Consider the following 22,379-nt stretch of genomic DNA (forward strand, 5'->3'; position numbering starts at 1 on the left):
ATGTAGTGTATATCGACAATATAATTAGAATAAATAGCTTGTAAAAAGAATTATACGTCGGAATGCGGAAGATATATCATGCAAAATAGTGATATATTAGAATGCGGAAGAGACTTAAAAAATTAATAACAAAGAAGAAGACGAAACGGGAAAAATGTATCCCTAAGGAATGGGTGCTAGAAAGCCTCCTAAACTGACTTGAATGCAGTTCAAAGTACATAATGAGACAGGTAGTTAATATAGTCGGTATTCACAGATTTGTAGGTATATGTGAAATTTAATTCCCATTCCGTTTAGGATGAGAGACTTTTGATTTTTTTGTTTTGTTAGCTTAGATCCTTGAATACAGTTTATTCTTGGTAACCTCAAAAGCAATTTTACTCAGGGTGGGAGATACTTTTTTTTTTTTTTAATTGTTGTGGTTTGATATAGCCTTCTTTGACCCCTTGAGTATGATAGTCCAATCCAAAGTTAAAAGAAAAATAATCAGGTCATCGGAGAGGAGAGGTTAGGAGTGGCTTCCTTCCCTCTTAATTTCTACCTTCTGACGTACAATTCATTTTATTTTTGTTACCTTTAGCTGACTTAATGTAGAGACTTTTCGAACTGGAGGAGTTGGATACAGCTCTTCATCAACTCGTTCAGTAGGAGAGAGATTTCCTGAGTTAAATAAAATCGTCTTAAAGTGGCAAGCTTAAACCGTAAGAAGACGTCACCACATTGAGAGTTAAGTATTACATAATGAAGCATGTATTGAGGTATAGGCATGTTTTCTGAGTAATATAATTTTTACGGTGTACCATATATATATATACCGGTACAGCTTTTTGTTGTTGGACTGCATATATGTTGCTAAATCCTAAAGTGAAAACGTAGCATCATACATACAAGAGTTTGTGTATGATTGTACCGGGTATGCGCTATGGAACTCTTAGTGCGGGGAACTGAAACCTGTATAGGAATATGTATGTGTAAGTGAGTCAGTGTATACCTCATGAAGTAAAGTCTGGGCATGCTTGTGTATTTATAAGTGCATTCTTCAAGTTAAACCGTGCATATGGAAACATTTGTGTGCATGTACTGTATGTGTATTGAGTCTTTAAGATATGGTGTATAAATTGTAGCATGTGTGTGAGGGTACAAGTATATGAGTAATTCTTTAAGCATACAGTACACGATGAAGCCTGTATATGAATGTGTATGTATTACAATGCACTTAAGTATGTATATGAGTGTATATGTGACTCAACTGAAACTTTTGAATGAGTCCATATGTATAGGGTAACCGTGAAATGAAACCTATTTATGACTATATATATCCATATTGAAGTCTTTGTGTGAGTGCTTATGTACGGCTGTGTGCAGAAACCCGTGTGTGTGTGTGTGTGTGTGTGTGTGTGTGTGTGTGTGTTTTACTGTGTACTGAACCCTGTGTGTATCAGTGTGCACGTATGAATGACCATTGAAGCCTGTGTATCAATGTGTACACATAGCCTATAAGTGTGTATGTATAACCATGTATGTATAGCGGGGGGTTATGTGTACTCACGAGCGTACAGAGCGTGGCTAATGCCCCGTAATTAAACTCGCTCTTTAATAACCACTCAGCTGAGGCGGTTTAAAGTGGCCGGTCTCTCTTAATTACTCGTCTACCTGTATTGAGCCGCCCAGGTGAACTCCTTAATTACCGTGGGAACTGATTGATACCTGGTGGAGGTTGGGGCATGGGCAGGTGGGAAGAGGATGGGAGCCTATGAGGGGAGGGGTTGGAGGATGGGCAAAGGGTACGAGGATGGAGGGGAAGGTGAATGGGGGGACAAGAATAAGGGATTGGCAAGGGGGAAGGATGGGCGGGTGGATGGGTGGGGGAGGAGTTGGAGAGATGGGGGGTGTAATATGGCTGGCTCTGCTATCACATACCTTCATTCTCCTTGTCTGTGCGCTCATTATCTTCGATCTTCCTTTCTTTTCCTTCGTTTTTTTTTTTCTCCCTTGCTTCTGATACCCCATTGTAAATTCGGTGTCACGATCAGATCTCTTGTTTTTTGCCTCTGTATTGTGTTGGTTTCTATATTCCTTGATTTTCATTTTTGACCCACCGAATGAAGTGAGATTAGGGGCTAGTACTTGATATATTGGTCCCTTCAGTACGATGACGTCTTGAGTTCATTCTTGCCGCCTGTGAACTTTATTCCACTTCGGGTTCAGCACAGGAAAGGAAGATGAAGAAACAAAAGAAGAAGAAGAAACAGAAGATGAAGAAGAAGAAGATAAAGAAGAAGAGACCTCGAACCGAAGGGAATATTCATGGCTGTATGTCATTGCACCTAATGCCAAAAAAAAAAAAAAAAAAAAAAAACTCCAAAGAGAGTTGAAGATTAAAATTCGAAAGGTATATTTGGGCTGAGGAGATTAATAGATATTGCTTTTTTCGGTGACATCTATTTCTTGCGTGATCATTGTTAATTTTTATTTTCACTGTTCTTTTGTTATGTTGCCTAGAATACCGTTGTGGTTCACTTTATTTTTAACACCTGCTTTGTTTTGTTTTCTTTTGCATTTTTTTGCCGGTTCTATCTTGCTAAATATGTTTTCGGTCAGTATTTCTGGGTGTATTTTTGTCTGTAATACTAGAGGTACATTTGTAATTCTTTCTGTACAGTATTTGTCTGTGTTTCCATCTCCTTCTGATTATCTGTGTATTCTGTATATGCGTTTTTGTATTTCTCACTTTACACTGTGCTTCTTTCTATCAGTGTATCTGTGTTTATACTTTTATCTTTTTTCTATCCCTGTTCTGTATATCTGCATCCCCGTCAGTCCGTATCTATGCTCCGTCACTGAAACACTTTGACCTAGAATCCTGTTTGCTGTAGGTTGGTAGCTGTTGACCAGAGGCGACCTAGGTCAGAAAGAAGAATGGAGGTCAGGATTACTGGATTTACGCAGTGTGGTTGGTTGTCCACTGTATCAGAGGCATTCTAGCTTTTTTTTTTTTTTTTTTTTTTTTTCCCCCCCGCAATCGCACGGGTAGTAAGTAGAAAATGTTTTTGATTATATCTGTGTGCCTCTTTGTACGCGTGATAAGGCTCATTTTTTTGATTGACTCTCTCTCTCTCTCTCTCTCTCTCTCTCTCTCTCTCTCTCTCAATTCTACAGTCTCTTCGCCACTTTTACCTGTTCTCATTGTTTTTCTCCCCATTGTTTTCTTGGCTGCCTGGCTTTCTTCCAGTTTTTATGTTTGCCTTCCTCTCTTTTCTCCTGCCCTTATCTTATTTCTCCATCTCTCTCTTTAGTTTCTTTTCCCTTCTCTCCTTTTACGTTTACCTGAAAATTCCCTTTCTCTTTTAGTTCCTCCTCCTCCTCCTGGGCAGAAAAATATCAAATGAAATTCATCATAGGATAATGCAAAGTACTTCATATTGAAAATAACAAAGTCCATGCCACTTGCAAAATGAGCAATATCCAGTTATCAAGTACTGAAAATGAAAAGGATCTTGGTGTGATAATATGAAATGACCTAAAACCGAGTAGGCAGTGCACCGAGGCGGTTAAAATTGCAAACAAGTTGGTGGGTTTTGTTGGAAGAATATTCGAGTTTAAGTCCGAAAAATCGTACTTGCCTTGTACAGCTCGCTAGTGTGCTCCCATCTCGAGTATTGTGTGCAGTTCTGGTCTCCGTACCACAGAAAGGAGATAGAGAAATGAGAGAAAATACAGCGAAGAATCACAAAAATGATACCATGACTGAGAAAAAACCATACGAGGAACGTCTTCAAGAACTTGGAATTGTTTAGCCTAACGAAACACAGGGTAAGAGGTGACCTTATTGAAGTTTTCAAAATCATGAAGGGATATGGTAACGTAAACATAAGTAAATATTTTGAATTGAACCTGTCGAGTCAAACCAGTAGTAATGGCTACAAAATTATGGGAAAGTGTCTCCAATCGCAAGAAGCAAATTACTTCTTCAGCTGAGTCGTAAAATATCTGGAACAGATTACCTTCAGATACAGTGAACAGCATCTCAATTAAGACATTTAAAAACAAAAAAGACAAGTACTTGCACAAGAATCCCCAGCTGACTCTGCGTCTTTCCGAATAACTTACTTTACCAACTATGCGTAAGTTCATTCCCCTCCTGTCAACAAGACACCCTGTAAACTTAACGTACCTGTAAATAGCGTCGCGTCGTCGTTATATATTTGTCAGTTTATTAAATGCAAATAAAGTAGTATACAGTAAGCATAGACTAGGACCTGCACAGACAGCCCTGAGTTAATGGTCACTACACTTTTGACCTGTGATGGGCTGTGAGTCACTGAGGGTCCTTGTTAGTTAAGTGACCACCATCGGGATTTTTTTTTTCTTTTCTATGTACCAGGGGTCACTGCTTCAGGAGGTAACTTGTCCCGCATGGGAAAGTTCCTTGTCACAGTGGAGTGAACGGAGCTAGGGCCTGATTGACTGCTGCCTACCTTGAAAGCCAGACAAGGCTACCGCACCACCCCTGAACATCCACATTGTGCATTTTCCACACTGTCTATAGACGCCCCTTAAATCAACGTACCAGTGCATAATGTCTTGCGTTAGTTATTTATCAATTTGATAATTCATTTTACGTTATTACTTTCCCTCTCAGGTTATTCAAACCGTTAGCTTATAGATAAAGTATTATAGTACGTAACTTTTCCATTTCAGTCTTTCCTATGAAATATCCATATCAGTTTTTGTATGCTGCGTGGTGGTCCTTCTCACTTTTTCCTGACGGTTTTGGCAGGAGGGTTTGGAGGCGTGGAGAGCCTTTTTGCTTTGCTGTCCTTATCCTTCAGCATGTAGAAATAGATCTCGTAGTTATTGTCTACTCTGTAACATGCAGGCTCGAAAGGACCCTAAGTTCTGTTGCCGTTTGCTTTCCTTTGTATTCTTCATTATCATCATCATCGTTGTCGTCGTCATCCCCTCCCATCTCTTTCTCCTTCCTTCTTAAATTGTCATTTTTCTCTATTATTCGCACTGACGTTCCGTGTCTGCCTCTCTCCCTCGCTCTTTCATTTATCTGTGCTCCTCCTCCTCCTCCTCCCTTTTGTTCATGTCAGTGTTCTTCGCCTGTCTCCTCTGGTCTTCTTTCCTCTAATAATCATCATCATCGTTGTAGTCGTCGTTGTCGTTCTCATTACAAACACGTTTCCTGTTACTCCTCTGCCCCCTCCCAAGTTCTTCTCTTATCATCCTCTTCTTTCTCCTCTCCTCTCCTCTCCTCCTCCTCCTCCTCCTCCTCCTCCTCCTCCTTCTCTTTTATCCGTGTCTGTGTTCTCTGGCTGCCTCGTGAATCAAGGAATTACCCGTGAAACAATATTTCTCTCCTTCCCTCCCCCTTCCCTGCTCCTGGTGCTGAGAGAGAGAGAGAGAGAGAGAGAGAGAGAGAGAGAATCTTCGTGTTTCTGAATCCTCATTTCGCTGCTGAATATTACTCTTGAGATATTTTCCCTTATGAAATCAGTATAATATAGTTACGCCTTTATTTAGCTTTAATATTGCTTTCGCATTTTATTTAATCCTATTTTATCTTGTTCTCCCTTTGCGCCGTATTTTCATTCCTCCTTTCGCATGGGCCATTATATATTTTGCATTTCTGTTATATTTTGCTTTGTATGACCCATGTCTTTACCATTTTCTTGGGAGCGTGTTATAGTTGTTACCTATGTTTTTCATTTTATTCCTGTGTCTCTGAGTTACCGTGTTTTTTTTTTTCTTTATTTTTTGTTTTACGAATATCCGGTCTGTTTCATATTTCAATATTTCCTAACTGCTATATTTTCTTTTTGTTCGTTTTCGCCCATTATTTTTTTCATGTTGCTCTTTGTATTGTTTCTTGTTTCTGTGTATGTGTGTGTGTGTGTGTGTGTGTGTGTGTGTGTGCGTGTATGTATATAATTATAATTATATTACACTTTCATATCCATTCTTACAATAGTTTTTCTTTTTCCACTTTTTGTCACCCTATTGCTTGATTCCACCCCCCCCCCATTGTTCATATATCATTACCGCCTATTTAATCGATATTCTTTTGCTCCCTCTGACAAGTTTTCTATCAACGTTTGTTCTTCATTTTTTTTTTTTCTTCCATGTGACTTCTCCATTCTCTTGTTCCCCGCCTCCCCTTTCACGCCTTGCAGCCTTTCTTCCCTCCCTCCTTACTCTCATCTTTTTATTGACCCCCGTCCCCTTGTCTCCCATCTCCTCTACGCTTCTCGATTTCGTTTCTTTCTATTTCTTTTTTTCTGCTTTTCCTCCTCCTCCTCCTCCTCCTCCTCCTCCTCCCTTATTCTGTAGTCTTCCTGTCTCTGCATTACCTCCACATACCTACTCAGTATCCTCTTTGTTCACTTTTCATTTTTCCCTTTTGCATCTGGATTATACAGTATCTCCTTTCGCTTTTCCGACTAATCACTTTTTTTTTTTTCCTGTCATATGTTCCCCCCAAAAAAAAAGAAAAAATCCGTTTACAACCCTATTCTCTTTCCTTAATATCCCTTCTTGTAATCCGCCTCTTACCGCGTCTCACTTTTATGCTTTTCAGTTATGTCTCAGTTTCTTTGTAATCCCTTTATTTTCTCTTTAATCCCTTACTTATCCTGTCTTTTGTCTCTTCTTTGCCTCTTTATTTTGCTTGTTTCTTATTTTCCTCCTCATCCACTTAGACCTTGTTTCCCTTTTCATGTAGGCCTATGTTGCTCGATTGTCACGTTCCTTCCCTTTTTTCTCAGTTTACCCTTTTTCTCTCTCCTGTCTTCGTTACGTTCATCGATTATATTTATTTTTATTTTCTTATGTTTTATCCTGACTCCTTTATTCTTTATATTTTGTAATTTTATTTCCTTCCATCTTTTTCTCATTTTTCTCTTATCCATTGTTCTGTCCCGGTACGTCTTTCGATTCTGTTTCTCCCTTCATTTTCTCCTGATCCTCTTTAATCCTGACTCTTACGTCCTTTATTCTTCTCGATCATTCTCCTTTCCTCCTCTCCATCTTCTTTTTCGCTCCCACGAGTATGTCTCCATTCTTTTTCTTTGTCGTTTTTTTTCCTGTCATTATTTTCCTATATGACCCTTGATTGTATTCTTCCATGCACTGTCCTCTTCTTTATCCTGTCTCCTCCTTTCCTGTTCTCCAACCAAATTTCGTTCTGTCTCTTAGATTGAGTGTCCTATTCTCTTTTAATTCTCTCTTTTGATGTCGGCTGTCATACGATTGAAGATTATGTCTGCTTTCCCGTTCCCCTTTTTGTGTCTCTTCTTTTAATGATATTTGCTGATGGTATTTTGTTTTCGTACATTCACTAGAGTACTCTCTCTCTCTCTCTCTCTCTCTCTTTCTCTCTCTCTCTCTCTCTCTCTCTCCCATGACTCCCGTACCTGATTCTCTATCTTCTCCGTCTCCTTTCCTGTATTCTCTATTTTTTCCCTCCCCCTTCCGTATTCTCTGGCTTCTCCCTTCCTATTTCCTCCATTCTTTGCCCTCTCTCTTCCGCATTCCCCCATTCATGCTGTCACCTTTGCCTTTTCCCCATTCAATACCTGCCCTACCGTCTCCGTTTCCCCCATTCTTCATATATCCCTCCTCCTTCCATATTCTGTATCTTTTTCGCCCCTCCCCTTCTCCCATTCTCCATCTGGTCCCTCCCTCCTTTTCCTTTCTCTGTCATTTCCTCCTCATTTCCCCATTGCTTATCCTTTTTCCTTCCCCATCTTCCATTATTTTCTTCTCCCTACCGCCTTCCCCAAATTCTTTCCTTCTCTCTCGTTACTTCCTGTCTTTCTCCTTCTCTCCGCCATGCCCTCTACTGTGCCGTTTCTCACTTTCCACCCTGCCCATCACCTCTTCCTTCCATTTCTCTTCCTCCTTGCTTCCTTTTCACATCTCCTTCGTCTTCTCCCCTCAGTCCCTCTCCTCTTCCTACCTCTCTCTTCCCCTTTTCCCTTCCATCTGCCACTCTGTCTCTTCTCGTTTTCCCTCTCCTATTCCCTTTCTCTTTTCTTCTCTCTCTTCCCCCTTCTTTTCTTTTTCCCCTCTGTCGTCCTCTTTCGTCCGACTCATCTTTCCTCCCCATCCCCTCCCCTCCCCTCCCCTCCCTCCCTCCTCCCTCCCTCCCCTCCCTCCCCTCCCTCCCCTCCCCTCCCCTCCCCTCCCCTCCCTCTCCTCCTCCCCTCCCTCCCCTCCCCTCCCTCCCTCCCCTCCCCTCCCTCCTTCCCCTCCCCTCCCCTCCCTTCCCCTCTCCTCTCCTCCCATCCCTCCCCTCCCCTCCCCTCCCCTCCCCTCCCCTCCTCCCTCCCTCCCCTCCCCTCCCTCCTCCCTCGCCTCCCCTCCCCCTCCCTCCCCTCCCCTCCCCTCCCCCTCCCTCCCCTCTCCTCCCTCCCCTTTCCTCCCCTCCCCTCCCCTCCCCCGTTGCCACATTACCATCAATCAAGGTTCTGTGTGTTTTTCTGCAGAATTACAAATCCGCTTCACTCACCCGACAAAACACGCTGCAGTTTTCACCCACTGACTCTGTCCTTCCCTTTCTTCCCCCTCCCCCTAACCTCTCCCTCCTTTCACCGTTTCCCTCTTCCTCCCTTCTTTTACCTCCCTTCCTCTTACTCTTTCTTTTCTTCTCTCACCCCCTTCCTCCCCACACCCTGTCCTTCCCTTCTTTCACCCTCTGCCTCTCTCACCTCTTCCGTTCTCTCACCCCCTCCCTTCTTCTCTTACTGTTTCCCACACTTTATTTTGTCTTTCCGCACGTCCCCTCCCTCCACTCACCACACTCCTACTCTCTCTCTCTCTCTCTGTCTCTCTCCACACACACACACACACACACACACACACACACACACACACACACACACACACACACACACACACACACACACACATTTACCTTTTTCCCATCTTTTCTACATTTTCCTCCCTCTAACATTTCCTTACGTCAGGCTCTTTTCCTCTCACTCCCTCTCACAGTCTTCCTCATCCCTTTCTTCCATTCATTACACCCATGGGAAAGTAAGAGAAAGAGAGAGAGAGAGAGAGAGAGAGAATCAGTCAGTCTACCTTCTACCTGTGAATATCTTTTGGTTATCCCATGTTATCCTTTCATTTCACTCACCTAGTAGACAGTTTGGCACAGTCTCCGGCAACAACATCTATCCATTATTTAGTCTAATAGTCACGAAACCCTTTGATGAAATGCTGAAGATTTTATTTGGCTTTGAAGATCACATCACTGGTTTCTTTTTCACTGCTCATTTTCCTGTTATTTCCCATTATGCAATCGATTGGTATTTATTTATGTCCGTAACAGTGCATCACACAAATTGATCTGTTGCCACTCACCTATCTTGGTCTCCAGTTTCTGGCTGATCAGGTATATCTTTCAGCCAGGTATTAAGCATCCCATATACCCCCCTTCAGATAGAGAACGTCATTTGTATTTCATTCTTGCCGCGTCCAGAGAGTTTGTAAAGCACCGGCGAGAGTGTCTGTAGCGATAAGGATAGAAATACTGTCTCCTTCACAGCCTAATTTCTCTTCCTAATGTGGAAAAAATCTTCTGAAGGATGAAAGTATGAAATGAATAATACATCATCAAACTGAATGGGTGTATGTGTTTTCACCCCTGTCATGTTTCTAATATCTTACTGTAAATCGTTGAACAGTCTCGCAGTCTTCATTCTGTGCTACAGTTAATTAATGTTCTGCATCTTTTTATAGTCTTCCATGGAATGATTGATTACTAGATCGTCATTTTTATATTGTAGTTCTCGTTCGTACAGATCCGCAAACTGTTCTCCTACATTTATTATCATGACTGGTCCTCTCTCTAGACCGTTAGCTTAAGTTCTTTTCGTAGTCTGACATTTCATATTTTTAAATCATGTTCTAGTTCATTACTCGTTACATCGAGTGATTTTTAAATTCTCTGAACTTCATTTATGCTTCTTTAGCTGCGGGCCATATAATGCACCAATATTCCGCTGTACTTCCTATGTTTGCTTTTATAACACTTTTATAATTAGTAAACAGGTGGTGTGATGTGTGTGTGTGTGAGAGAGAGAGAGAGAGAGAGAGAGAGAGAGAATGAAATATTGAGAAAAGATGAGAGGGAGGAGAGAATTACAGTCGATGTATAAAGAGGTGAGAGTGGAGAGGGAGTGGAGGGAATTGGAAGTAAGCGGGTGGGGTTGAGGAGGGGATTGTAGGACACCCTCTTGTTTATCATCCTACTGAGCCCATGATTGAAAAATTTTGAGAGGATGGGGGTTGGGGATGGGGGAAAGTGGAGGGGTGGGGATGGGAGGACAGGAGGGGGAGGAACGGGATGGGTAAATTAAGGAAGGGAGGGGAAGAGTTGAGGAGAGGAGGGGAGGGAATTGCGAGGAGCTGGGAAGTTGGCTGACGAGGGGAGGGAGGGGTGAGGAAAGGAGGGGGAAGGACAAGATTCAATTTCACTCCATCCTTCACTTCCCTCCATGACACTCCTATTACAGAGAGATTAGGAGGAGGAGGAGGGGGAGTCTGAAAGGCCATCACCAATGTTTTATACGAACTTCTTTTTCTTGTTGATTTTGTGTTTAAGTTTCAGGACCGTTGCATTGTATCGTAAATCTGTTTTTTGGGGGATGGAGTTAGTTCGATAGTATTTACACCCCCCATTCTCCTATGTGTGTGTGTGTGTGTGTGTGTGTGTGTGTGTGTGTGTGTGTGTGTGTGTGTGTGTGTGTGTGTGTGTGTGTGCTTTGCGGCAGATAAATCAGAACTTAGAATCTTGAGCTGGCAATTACAGAACGACAGATAAATCAGAACTTAGAATCTTGAGATGGTAAGTACAGTGTTTTCCTTGTCTCTCAGGAATGTTAGATAAAGTTTTACCAGCCTTGAAATGTCATGCGAAATATTGTCAGTCACTTCGGGTCAGCGTCAGGCCGAAATTTTACACTGACACATCTAAAATTATTAATAGCAGGTTGAGGTAGTTGTTGACTGGTGACACGTAGGTATTTTCTAGTGATTTATAAACCGGTACAGAAACAGAAAAAAAAAAAAAAAGTCGGCGCTCCTCTTTCTACACAACCATCTCCTCTTTTTAGACGCGCGCACACTTTTGTCAATTTTCGTCTGATGTCATTGGTACTGTAGGTTGTTAAGCTTTGTGTTCCCTATTTTTTTATGATGGCATATGATTCTCCTTTGCTAAATCAGTGTAATTTAGTTCAGCTTAGTGGAGACTCTCCGAACTGGAGGAGTTTGGTAAGTAATTTTCACAAATCCTTCCATGACTACGAGACTTCTTTAACCTGAATGTTGTCATCTGTTGGCAGCAACAGTAAAATAAAATAATTCATGCATTGATGTCAAGGAAAGTATATAACTATCAATAGCCAGATACCATAATCCCATAAGGGGTGGCCGTTCGTCTGAGCTAGTTGTTCTACGGGGAGGGGCGCCAGCCCTTCGCCAACCCACTTGTTAACACGTAGGGAATACGTATGGGCTGTTTATATGGTTACCACCCAGCGTTGTAAATGGTTTCCTGGCTTACAGGAAACCATTAGGATAGTTGCTCAATGTAAACAAGCCCAGTGGTTTCCTGTAAGCCAGGAAACCATTTCGAACGCTGAGTGGTAACCATAACGAGCAAGAATTCATCCATATTACGACACTCAACCGTCGATTTACTTCCCCAGGTCCCTATTTCAGTCTTATATCGGAATAGACTGGTATAAAGAGATCCTACCCGGAGGTCTCGTGATCTCCTTGATAACTGAACACAAGGCATCTTGTGGTGGCGAATAGAGCAGACTGAAGATAGCGGTAGTTTAAGAGTGGTCAAACTGAAGATTCACAAGCATAATGGAGATAATTGTATGTTAGTTAAGTACAGTAGTACATAATACTGTTAGTTACTTTTCTCTCACATAGTTAAAATAATATGAAATATAGAATAATCAGGGTGAATTCGTACGGTCATATTAGAAAAAGGTGATCAAGAAAAAACTCTTGGTCACTTTTATTCGTTATTGTCAGAGTACTGTGAAGCATTAGATACAGAAATGTGTCAGGCAGGTTAGAAGAAGACTGACTGGCATATTAGAGAAAAGTAATAATATAGTGTAATAATATGCCAAGCTGTGTTTTACTGCTTTTCTGTCAGTGTTAAAATAGTGAAGAGAATTAGAAGGATTAGATTAATGCCTATCGACTGCACGTGGCTCATCAAGGCAGAGAAGTAATTATTGTTAATCCCTTGAATCTGAAGAAGTATCTATTATTATTGTATTTGCTAAACTCAGACGTTCTTGTCAACATTGGAGAAGCCATTTGTAGTGACGAACTAAGAAAAAGCCTTATGAATCCACTCACAACCTGATTTTTTCCCCTCCAGATCTGTATAAAATCGTCTCAAGATAGCAATAATATAATGATAAATACGCCACAGGACTCAAGGGGTTACGTCCCAAGTTTCCAATAGAATTCTAAATACAACAGTCGAATCTACATCCATTTCCCCGACTGCCTTGCAAGATAAAGAGGGACAGGGAAGAAACCAACTTTGTCTAAGGGTCTGACCGTTTCAAGAACCGAACTTGGATTTTCCCGATAGTGGGGTGGATGTGCTAAAAGAAAATCATTGCGTGGCCAGACTGGAGACCCACTAGCGTGTTAAAAAAAAGAAAAAAAAAAAAGGAGAAAAAAAAAAGGTCATATACTTTTACCTTAAATCACAAATTGGAATGCAAGTGTTTACAGTCAATAATGGAACACCTTTAATTATTAAGTATGGTTAGCCTGCATCCCACATTACAAGATCCAGTCAGCAACGATTTAGGAAGGCCAGAGACGTTCCTTATCGCCCCGTGCTTCAGAAATTGTAGTTAAAAAAATAGAAAGTCTGCATTTCTTTTTCCGATTTCAGGTTCAGACAGACGGCCCTCGATCATAAAATATTTAAAATCATGCAATATACAGACGAGCAGTTTTCTCTGCCGCTGCTGAAATGTTAGACCGATAAATGCCAGTGTAATATTTGTAGTGCGCAGTTAGAAATGAACTCTGGTAAATTGTTGTAAAATAGAGTTGCATTATTGGCGATGCTTTTACGCTTTCAATGTTAAATTCTTTTTCTCTCTAAGGGACGTCATAAAGAGTTAAGGTATGTGAAGGGATGAAAATGAATGATCCGTATGTTATAGTTTTGATGGTTTGACTTTTTCCGGAGAGGTTACATGTGTGAGTGTGTGTGTGTGTGTGTGTGTGTGTGTGTTTTAGGATGTTAGACTTTTTACGGAGAGGAGCTGTGTGTGTGTGTGTGTGTGTGTGTGTGTGTTTTAGGATGATTAAACACTGTGCGGAGAGGAGCTGTGTGTGTGTGTGTGTGTGTGTGTGTGTGTGTGTGTGTGTGTGTGTGTGTGTGTGTGTGTTTTAGGATGATTAAACACTGTACGGAGAGGAGCTGTGTGTGTGTGTGTGTGTGTGTGTGTGTGTGTGTTTTAGGATGATTAAACACTGTACGGAGAGGAGCTGTGTGTGTGTGTGTGTGTGTGTGTGTGTGTGTGTGTCCCATATCACTGGCATGCTGTTAAGTAAGTTTCCTTCTCTCATCCGTCTCACTACTCTATCTGTGTCTGACTATTTATATATGTCTACCTATCTCTAGTTCTGTCTGTATCTCTCTGTATATCTGTCTGTCTGTCTGTCTCTGTCAGTCCATCTGTCTGTGTACAAATCTCTCTTTCTATCTGTCTTCCCATCTTACCTGCTCAAAAGAACCCGATAAATACGGCCACCTTTTGGCAGTCCACTTGTGTAATGCGGCCAGGTAAGGTCCAATTAGGTTCGTGTTAGGAGTCAAATGGAACGTACATGCCGATAATTAAAGGAAGGAACCGTGTGTGTGTGTGTGTGTGTGTGTGTGTGTGTGTGTGTGTGGAGAGAGAGAGAGAGAGAGAGAGAGAGAGAGAAGCTGGAATGAAATAACTCATGTCAGTAGAGGAATGGAGCCCGGTGGAAAAGAGGACAAGAAATATTAATATTTCATAAAGAAGGGTATAGACCAGAGAAATTTATAAGATTTTCAGATATTATCAGGATGACCACCTTTGATAAGTGGTGAGGCTAAAGAGGTTCCATCGAGCAGAAAAACAGATCAGTAGTTGGTCACGGATGCTTACCACAGTGATATACTCGTAAGGCGGCCCAGCTTGAAACGGGTACGTCCGCTTTACTTTGCAACCTCCTCTACTCAATTCTGATATTATATGATTATAGTTGTATTATTTTTTTCTTTTTTCATTAAATCAATGACACAATACTATGGCTAATAATATTAAGTCAGATATAGCTACTTAACATTTAGAATGATTCAGTTATACCGCACTATAAAATTATGACGGCAGGCAGAGAAACAGTGATGGAAATAGCAAAGCATACTTTTTTTTACAGTTTTTTGCCAAAAAGTGATTATATATATATATATATATATATATATATATATATATATATATATATATATATATATATATATATATATATATATATATATTATAAAATTAAAAGTGATTCCAAGTTCAGCATTATATATTTTCTTCAGTATATTTTCTTTACACCCCAGGAGAATCTTAGTCTCGTCTGGTTGGTTTTGTATAATTTCGCCGTAGTTTGTTCCTTCCATTTCATTTTTTTGCTAGATTGCGATTTCGGGCCCTTTAACCCCTCTTCAGTGGCCTTCATAGATAGATGTTTTTTCCTGCGTGACTGAGGTGAAAATGCGCTGAGCAGGTGAGGTGGGCGCCATTTAATCTTTGTCCTGGATAGGACAACTGGGTGAACACGATCCTGGTTGGTTGTTATATTTGGAGTGTGGCCCACCGTAAGTTTGGGAGGGCTTGGAGATCTTCCGCTCGTATACTGAGTTTGGTGTTTAATTCTTTGATGACGTATTCTTTACTTATTATTTGTTGCGGCCAGACTGTTTTATTCAGTTAGGAGGTTAGATCTAGCTCTCACTGCCCCCCTTCATTATGTAAAGTATCCCATAACACCAAATAGCGCGCGCGCGCGCGCGCGCGCACACACGCACACACACACACACACACACACACACACACACACACACACACACACACACACACACACACGAATTCTTTCCAGTTTTATTATCACTCGTATCCTTTCTCCGCAACCACCTTTTCCCTACCTCCCTTGCTCTCTTTTCCCCTCTGCATACCTTCGCTCGCTTTAGGAGTCGAAGCTTAATGTGAGGTCTGTTCAGAAAATATCCGATGTTAGGCTCTAAAAAAATAAGTAGCTAACTTGTAAGGCTAGGACACTAAGCCCTCTCAAAGTAGGACCCTTCTGACAACACATGTAACCCAGCGTTTTTTCCGCTGCCTGAAACATTTTTAAAAGTTGGTTTTCGGTATCTCCTGACGGGGCTTCGTTGCATTCGTCATGATTTCTTCAACGTCTAAAATTAAGATCCCGTCAGCGGAGTTTTGAGCTTGGGGTATAACCAAAAGTCGCACGGAGCCATGCCTGGTGAGTAGGGAGCCTGCCGAACTTGTGGGATGTTGTGCTTGGCCAAAAATTCCTGAATCAGTTGAGAAGCCTAGGCAGGGGCGTTGTCATGATGCATCTTCCAACTTGTCGCTTTCCAAAGCTGGACTCTTCCGTCCGAACTGCATCACGAAGGCGACGAATAACATCGGGGTTGTAATGTTTGTTGACAGTCTGATCATCTGGTGTGTATTCACGATGCACACCACAGCGGTAGTCGAAAAAAATTGTCAACATGCGAGTGCATTTCACCTTGCTGCGGACCTGTCGTGCTTTTTTTTTTTTTTTTTTTTTTTTTGCGACCCTGCATGCTTCCACTGGGGCGACTGTGGTTCTGGGTCGTAGCCATACACACAAGTCTCATCTCAAGTGCTAAGTCTTCAGAAAGTCTAGATTGCAGTTTGCACACACAACATGTCTTGAGCAACGTTCATTTGAGAGAAGAGGTCATGAATGCGATGAAGCACCTGCAGGAGATACCGAAGATCAACTTTGAAAAATGCTTCATGGAGTGGAATGAACCCTGGCCTACATGTGTCTAGTCAGAAGGGGCCTACTTTGGGAAGGATTAGTGTCTTTGTTCAACAGGTTAGCATTTTATTTTTTTAGAGCTTAAGATCGGATACTTCCTGAACAGATCTTTTATACCGAGTCCATACATCTTAAAATCCTACGTAGAGAAAAAATGATGTAAAATAATTGGCAATACTCCTGTCAGTGAGGGTTATCTTCAAGCTCGCTCCTACCCTCACGTTCCGACCTTTACACCGGACGCTTTTAACTAATTATTCCTTCAACTGCTAGCATAATCTAGGAATATCTTTCGGTGATAACAAGAGTTAGGTAGAAAATAGAAGTATTTCTAGTGAAGGGACCTCGAGGGCTTTTCCAGTGGCGAAAAAGATTGCATGACTTTAGTCCAGGTAATCTGTAGTTCATTTAAGTTGGTAGACAGAGATTGTTTCCCATGTGGAGATTATTTCCAGTTGTTCATTGACAGAGTGAGACGTTACTGCAGTTATACACATTTTCCTTAGCACTTCTTCGTGACTAGCACCTTATTTTAGTGTTAATTTCTTGTTACATCTCATTACTGAAAATGGAGAGATGGCAGTTTTACGCCCAGTTGAAGTCAGCAGAGTATAGATACACCATCCCCGAGTCTTGAGAATCAGAAAGAGATAGCTTCTTAATCCAAAGACCTCCTGGGAGCTTCTGAATGGCATGTAATACTGGGTATCCCACATATAACGCTAATTTTTCACTTCGCTGGTGTTCTTGTGTGTTGCGGGGACGGTTTAGTCAATGTTATCGGTATCTAAACTGCATCATTTATTTCCTAATCCCACTGCCAGACCCACGCCGAGACAATCCAGGTGAGCCGTCCCCGCAGCACATACTGCCACGTGGAGCGTAGTTAAGGGCCACCCTGTATGGTCCGACTTTACCTTGCGTAATATAGGTGTCGTGCCCTGAAGTATAGCGTGGAGGAACCCTAGAGTTTATCGACCAGTTCTTGTATATTTTTTTTTTCCTGATATTTATTTTACGATGAATATTTTGGGTAATCCGAGTGTCCATCATTTCATTATTCACAAATTTTTTCACACATCAGCCAGTTTTTTGTAATTTTATAAAGATCCAGTATTCACTTGTTCTAATTGGTTGCCTTAATCGGTTTTAATTAAGCCTACCTGTATTCGTTATTTCTCTAATCCTACGCTGCATCACCTTTTTGTCTTCTCTCCATTCACCTTACCGGATGCACCTTTTTATACAATTCTTTTTTTTTTCTTTTCTTTTTTTCCCTTTTTTTGCCGCGTGTGTGTCGTGATGAATGGTCTGAAAGTAGCCACCCAGGAGACACAACAATGGTCCTAACAACCCGTAACTACCCTTGACCCCCCCTACCCTCCTTTGCCCCTTAACCACTACCCCCCAACCCCTCTGTTTAACCATCAGCCCCCACTTTAACTACCAACCCTTCCCATTACCTGTGTCTTTCTTCATTCCACCTCCCTGTTCCAGTAATCATTCCCGTCCCCTCCTCTCCCCTTTTCACAACCCTTCTCTTCCACCTTTACCTTTCCTCTTCTTTATCCCTTGTCTTCCTCTTTTCCTTTCCCCTTCTCTACCACTTCTTCCCCTACTTCTCCCTTCCTCTTTCCCCCATTTTCCACCCCCTTGCTCCCTTCTTCCTTCCTTCTGCCCCCCGACTTTCCTGCCTTCTCTCTTCGCTTTTCTATCTCCTCAACAGCCTATCCTCTCTCCCTATCCATCTTCTCCCCTCACCTGCTGACGATATCCCCTCCCACATTTCGCCCTCTTCCATTCTCCTCAACCTATCCTCCATCTTCCCGTCTCCCCTCCTCTCTCCTATCTCCATTCGTCCTTGCCTCCTATTTCTTCTCTACCTGCCTACCGCTATACCTGGTTCCTCCCCCTTCCCTCCCTTCTCCTCTTCTGTCCCCTCCTTATTGCCCTCTCGTCTTCTTCCATCCTTCCTCTTTCCCTTCGCTCATTTGTTCTATTCTCTCTCTGCCCCTTCTTCCTCACCCATACCATACTTCTCATCTACTTCCTTCCTCCACCCCTCCGCTACTCCCCGCCTTCTCCCCTTCCTTTCCTCTCCCTCCCGTCTCCTCCGAGTCTCCCTTCCCCTCCCCATTCCCTACCCTCTCCCCTTTCCTCTCCCTTTTCTCTTCCTTTCCTTTCCCCTACCTCTCCATTTTGTCCCTCCCTCCCTCCCTCCCTCCCTCATTTTCTTCATCCTCCTCCGCCTTTCTACATGACTTTCCTTTCCCTCCCAACCCCTCCTAGCCTTTCTTCTCCCGCCTCCCTTCCCCTGCCTCTCCTTTTCTTTCCCATTCTCCTTTTTCTTCCTCTTCTTTCTTCCTACCTCTCCTCTCCCTCCCTCTCACCCCTGTCGGCCCCCCCACTCTAACTTCTCTTCCTCCCACCTCACCTCGACTTCCCTCCCTCCCTCACTCGTATCTCTTCTCTCCCTTCCCCTCACCTCTACCACTCGTCCCTCTTCACCTGTACCACTCCTTACCTTTGCCTCTCCACTCCCCATCCCCCTAACCCTAACCTCTGCTTTCTTTCCGCTCGTTCTCCTTGTCCTATCCCTTTCTTTGCCTTTTCCACCGCCTTTACTATTTCCTCCTTTCCTTCCTCATCACCCCATCTTCTCTTCCCTCTCCACCCTCTGTAACCTCCCGCGTCTTGTCTTCTCCCCACTCACGAAGTCTTATTTTTCTTCTCACATAGTCCCTCCTCTTCTGTACCTTCTCACCCACCCTTCTCCCTCTCTCCTCCCATTCTCTCCACTGTTCTTTCCCTCTCCACTCCGCTCTTCTCCTTTTCCCTCCATTCCCTTTCTTTTATCGCTAACCATTCTTCCCCTTTCCACCCTCTCCTCTGTCATCTTCGTTCTTTCTCTCCCCCACTTCCCCCCATCCAGTACCATTTCTCACTCCCTCCCTATTAAAACCCATTCTGCCACCTTCATCTCCTTGCCTCACCTCCCTCTCCCTCTTCCCCTACTCCCTCCTCTCCCACTCTTCTTTCGCTTTTCCCTTTCCTATCCCGTACACCCTTCCCCCTCCCAGCTCCTTCCTCTCCCTCATCTCCCTCGTATCTCCCTTCCGCTCCCCTTCAATCATCTTCTTCCTCCTCCATTTTCCTTCCCTCCCTCTCCTTGCCCTTTTTCTTTTCGCCAGTCCCCTCCCCTCCTCTCCCTCCTTACCTGTAACCGCTGTCTGTATAATTTGTTTTTGTAGGGAAGGCCACCAGGTAACTAATTAACGCCCAGGACAGGTAGACACTCAGGTGGGCCCAGGTAAGGCATGAATAGAGGGGGCTTCAACCTGTTTTCTTCCATAGGGCATAGAAAATGAGATGTGTGGCATGGATAATATGTTAAAAATGGTTGTTGTGTCACTCTTTATTGGCTGGTTACTCTGAAGCTGGGTCTGAATCTGTGTGTGTGTGTGTGTGTGTGTGTGTGTGTGTGTGTGTGTGTGTGTGTGTGTGTGTGTTTTATTTCCGTTTTCCATTCCTTACCGTTTTCTCGCAACTTTTTTTTTTTTTTTTTTTTGAGGTGGGGGGGACGAGCGATTTTTTTAGTATTAGACTTTAACTGTCGGTGATTTCCTTATTGCCCTATCCTGTTAGCGGCAAGAGTTGACCCACAACCGGACGATCTCTGAGTCAGTCTGTAACCAGGAGAGTCCCTCGTAACTAGGAGAGAACTGGACTAGAGTTTCCAAGGTGGCCCCAACAATCTTACCAGTGTCTAATTGGATGCCAGGTAATGTTTCCCTTGGATCTGAGTTATATTCAAACAGACTTATACGCTGAGAATTTTTACAAATACCTTAAGATTCGCTACGAATACGCTGTCGCATTTATAAAATTTCCTCTTTAGAGTCGTCTTAGGCCCTTTTTGTTCCTTTTTAGGCCAAGAGCCCCAAGAGTCCGGCAGTAAACAGCTTAGCCCTTTTCTTTTTTTTTTTTCTTTTTTTTTTTTTTTGCCATTACTTGCCAGTATTTATCTCTTCGTGCACCGTTTCCTTGTCTGGCTTTTGTTGTTGTTGTTATTTTCCTTGCACATTCAGAGGTATAATTTCCAGTTTTCCTTGCTTATCCTCACAGCTGAAGCATAAAATTTTCTTTTTTCTCTTTTTCTCAGTAAGACATTATTTTGAGTCGCGTTTTGTAGATGAAATTAGGCTATAATTAATTAAAAGATCGAAATGAATAAGCCTGCTGTAGTTTGTAATTTACGTTTGGCCACTCGCCCCGGGCGGGCCCCAACTCTCTTGATGGGGCAGTAAAGGATTAGATTATAGGCGGATAGAATTACTTGTTTTCATTCATTCATTCATTGCCAGACGCCATGTATCCCAGACGGGGTGGCCAAGGGCTTAGAGTTAATTGTTTTTACAGGGAGGGGCACTAATCCTCCACCAACCCCACTTTACACGTAGGGATGCCAACAGCATCTGGTGTTCCCAGGCGGTCACCCATCGAAGTACTAACCAGACCCAACGTTGCTTTATTAATGAATTTTCTTTTTGGTCCAGCAAGTACGTAACTGTTTCAACATTTTCCTTCTGAATGTGGTCAGGTCGACAGCAGCGTCTTATTCATTGGCTCATGCCTTCATCCGCAGGTCTTCCATTTAGTATATATATGATGTTGGTGTTGGTGAAGATATGAATAGTTCACAAGTATTCTTTGTAACCCTCAGGAGATAGCGTAGCTTTGCATCTGTTACATGCTCAGATGAATTGTAATTTTCTTATATGAGCAGATTAGAGATTCACTCAGTTGCTTATTTGCTTTTTTTCTAATTAGACAATAAATCTAAATTTAAAAAAATCATTCAGAAAAGAGAAACATGTGGTTAGAAATCTAAAAGGAAAATTGTCCATTCCAAAGAGAGAAAAAGAGTCTGAATCATGATACGTTTATTTTGAGACAAAGGCATAGTAAATCCTACTCCGGGGACATGCTCCTCAGTCTGTTCCCTGAGGCTCATCAGGAAACAATAAAAAAATGATCTGATGGTAGTTGAGGTGATCATCGAGGCTATAATTCTTTCAGCTCCAAAATCTATCCTAAGCTGAATAAAAGCATCTGGAATAACAGGAATAGATAGAAAAGGCACCATTGTAGTGAAAGGATTATCATTTTTACTGCAATGTCATTTTTCATTTTGTTGTGCCTAGACAATTTTCTTCAGCTTAGAAATGACCTATTATAGTAAAAGAGTCAGTGAATGCTGATCATACTCCAGCATTTCGAAAAGTCTCCTCTGACATTAGTAAAGTTGTTTCTGAAAATTAGAAACGAGAAATTAAAAGACATTGTTTTGAAGGTGTTATTGAAGGTTATATCAAACTTCTGCAGCTCGAAGTGTGTCATACAAAAAAAAAAGAGAACTTAAAATCGTCTGTGGGCAGCCATAATGAAACACACAAGGCGTCATCGTTGTGTAGGTGTTGATAATAAGCATCTGTGATCATGAGGCGCGTGGGTATTGATCATTTAATAATATCATTGTGTAATGTGATGTGACTGCTTTGTGTAATGTAACTCCCTGCCATTAATTAACTCCCTCTGTCTTCTTCGGCTCACCAAATCGTTGTCACTGTAATATAGGTCACATTATGCTCAGTAGGTCGGTGTTATTAATGTGTCATTGCCCCCCATCTCTCTCTCTCTCTCTCTCTCTCTCTCTCTCTCTCTCTCTCTCTCTCTCAAACACACACACACACACACACACACACACACACACACACACACACACACACACACACACACACACACACACACACACACACACACACACACACACACACACACCTGGTGGTAATAGGAAGGAGACACCTCATAAACGACCAGCATGCTGTTATTATAGGGAAGTGTAATGACCGTGGGGTTGAACAGGCACACTAATCTGGGTTTATAATTCTCTCTCTCTCTCTCTCTCTCTCTCATACTCTTTCATATATATTGTTTATCCATCATACGTCGCTGATCTTTTTTTTAGACATACGTACTGCTTCTTTTAGAGGTTAATCGTTTTCTCTTGTTTATCCTTTTTTTTTCGTTTCTTGCTAATTTTCTGTTTCCTGTTACTGATATATTTTTTCATTTTATTCCTACTCGTAGCCTTAGTTTGACTCATTATTCACTGTTTTCTGATAATTAAGTCTGGTGAATCCGTAGCAGCCGAGACTCATAAATTTCGTGGCCACAGATCAGTGTCCTGAGTATCG

This window comes from Coenobita brevimanus, chromosome 96, assembly GCF_032717465.1.
Source record: "Coenobita brevimanus isolate Jiangsu-jjx chromosome 96, ASM3271746v2, whole genome shotgun sequence".
NCBI classification, from domain to species: Eukaryota; Metazoa; Arthropoda; class Malacostraca; order Decapoda; family Coenobitidae; genus Coenobita; species Coenobita brevimanus.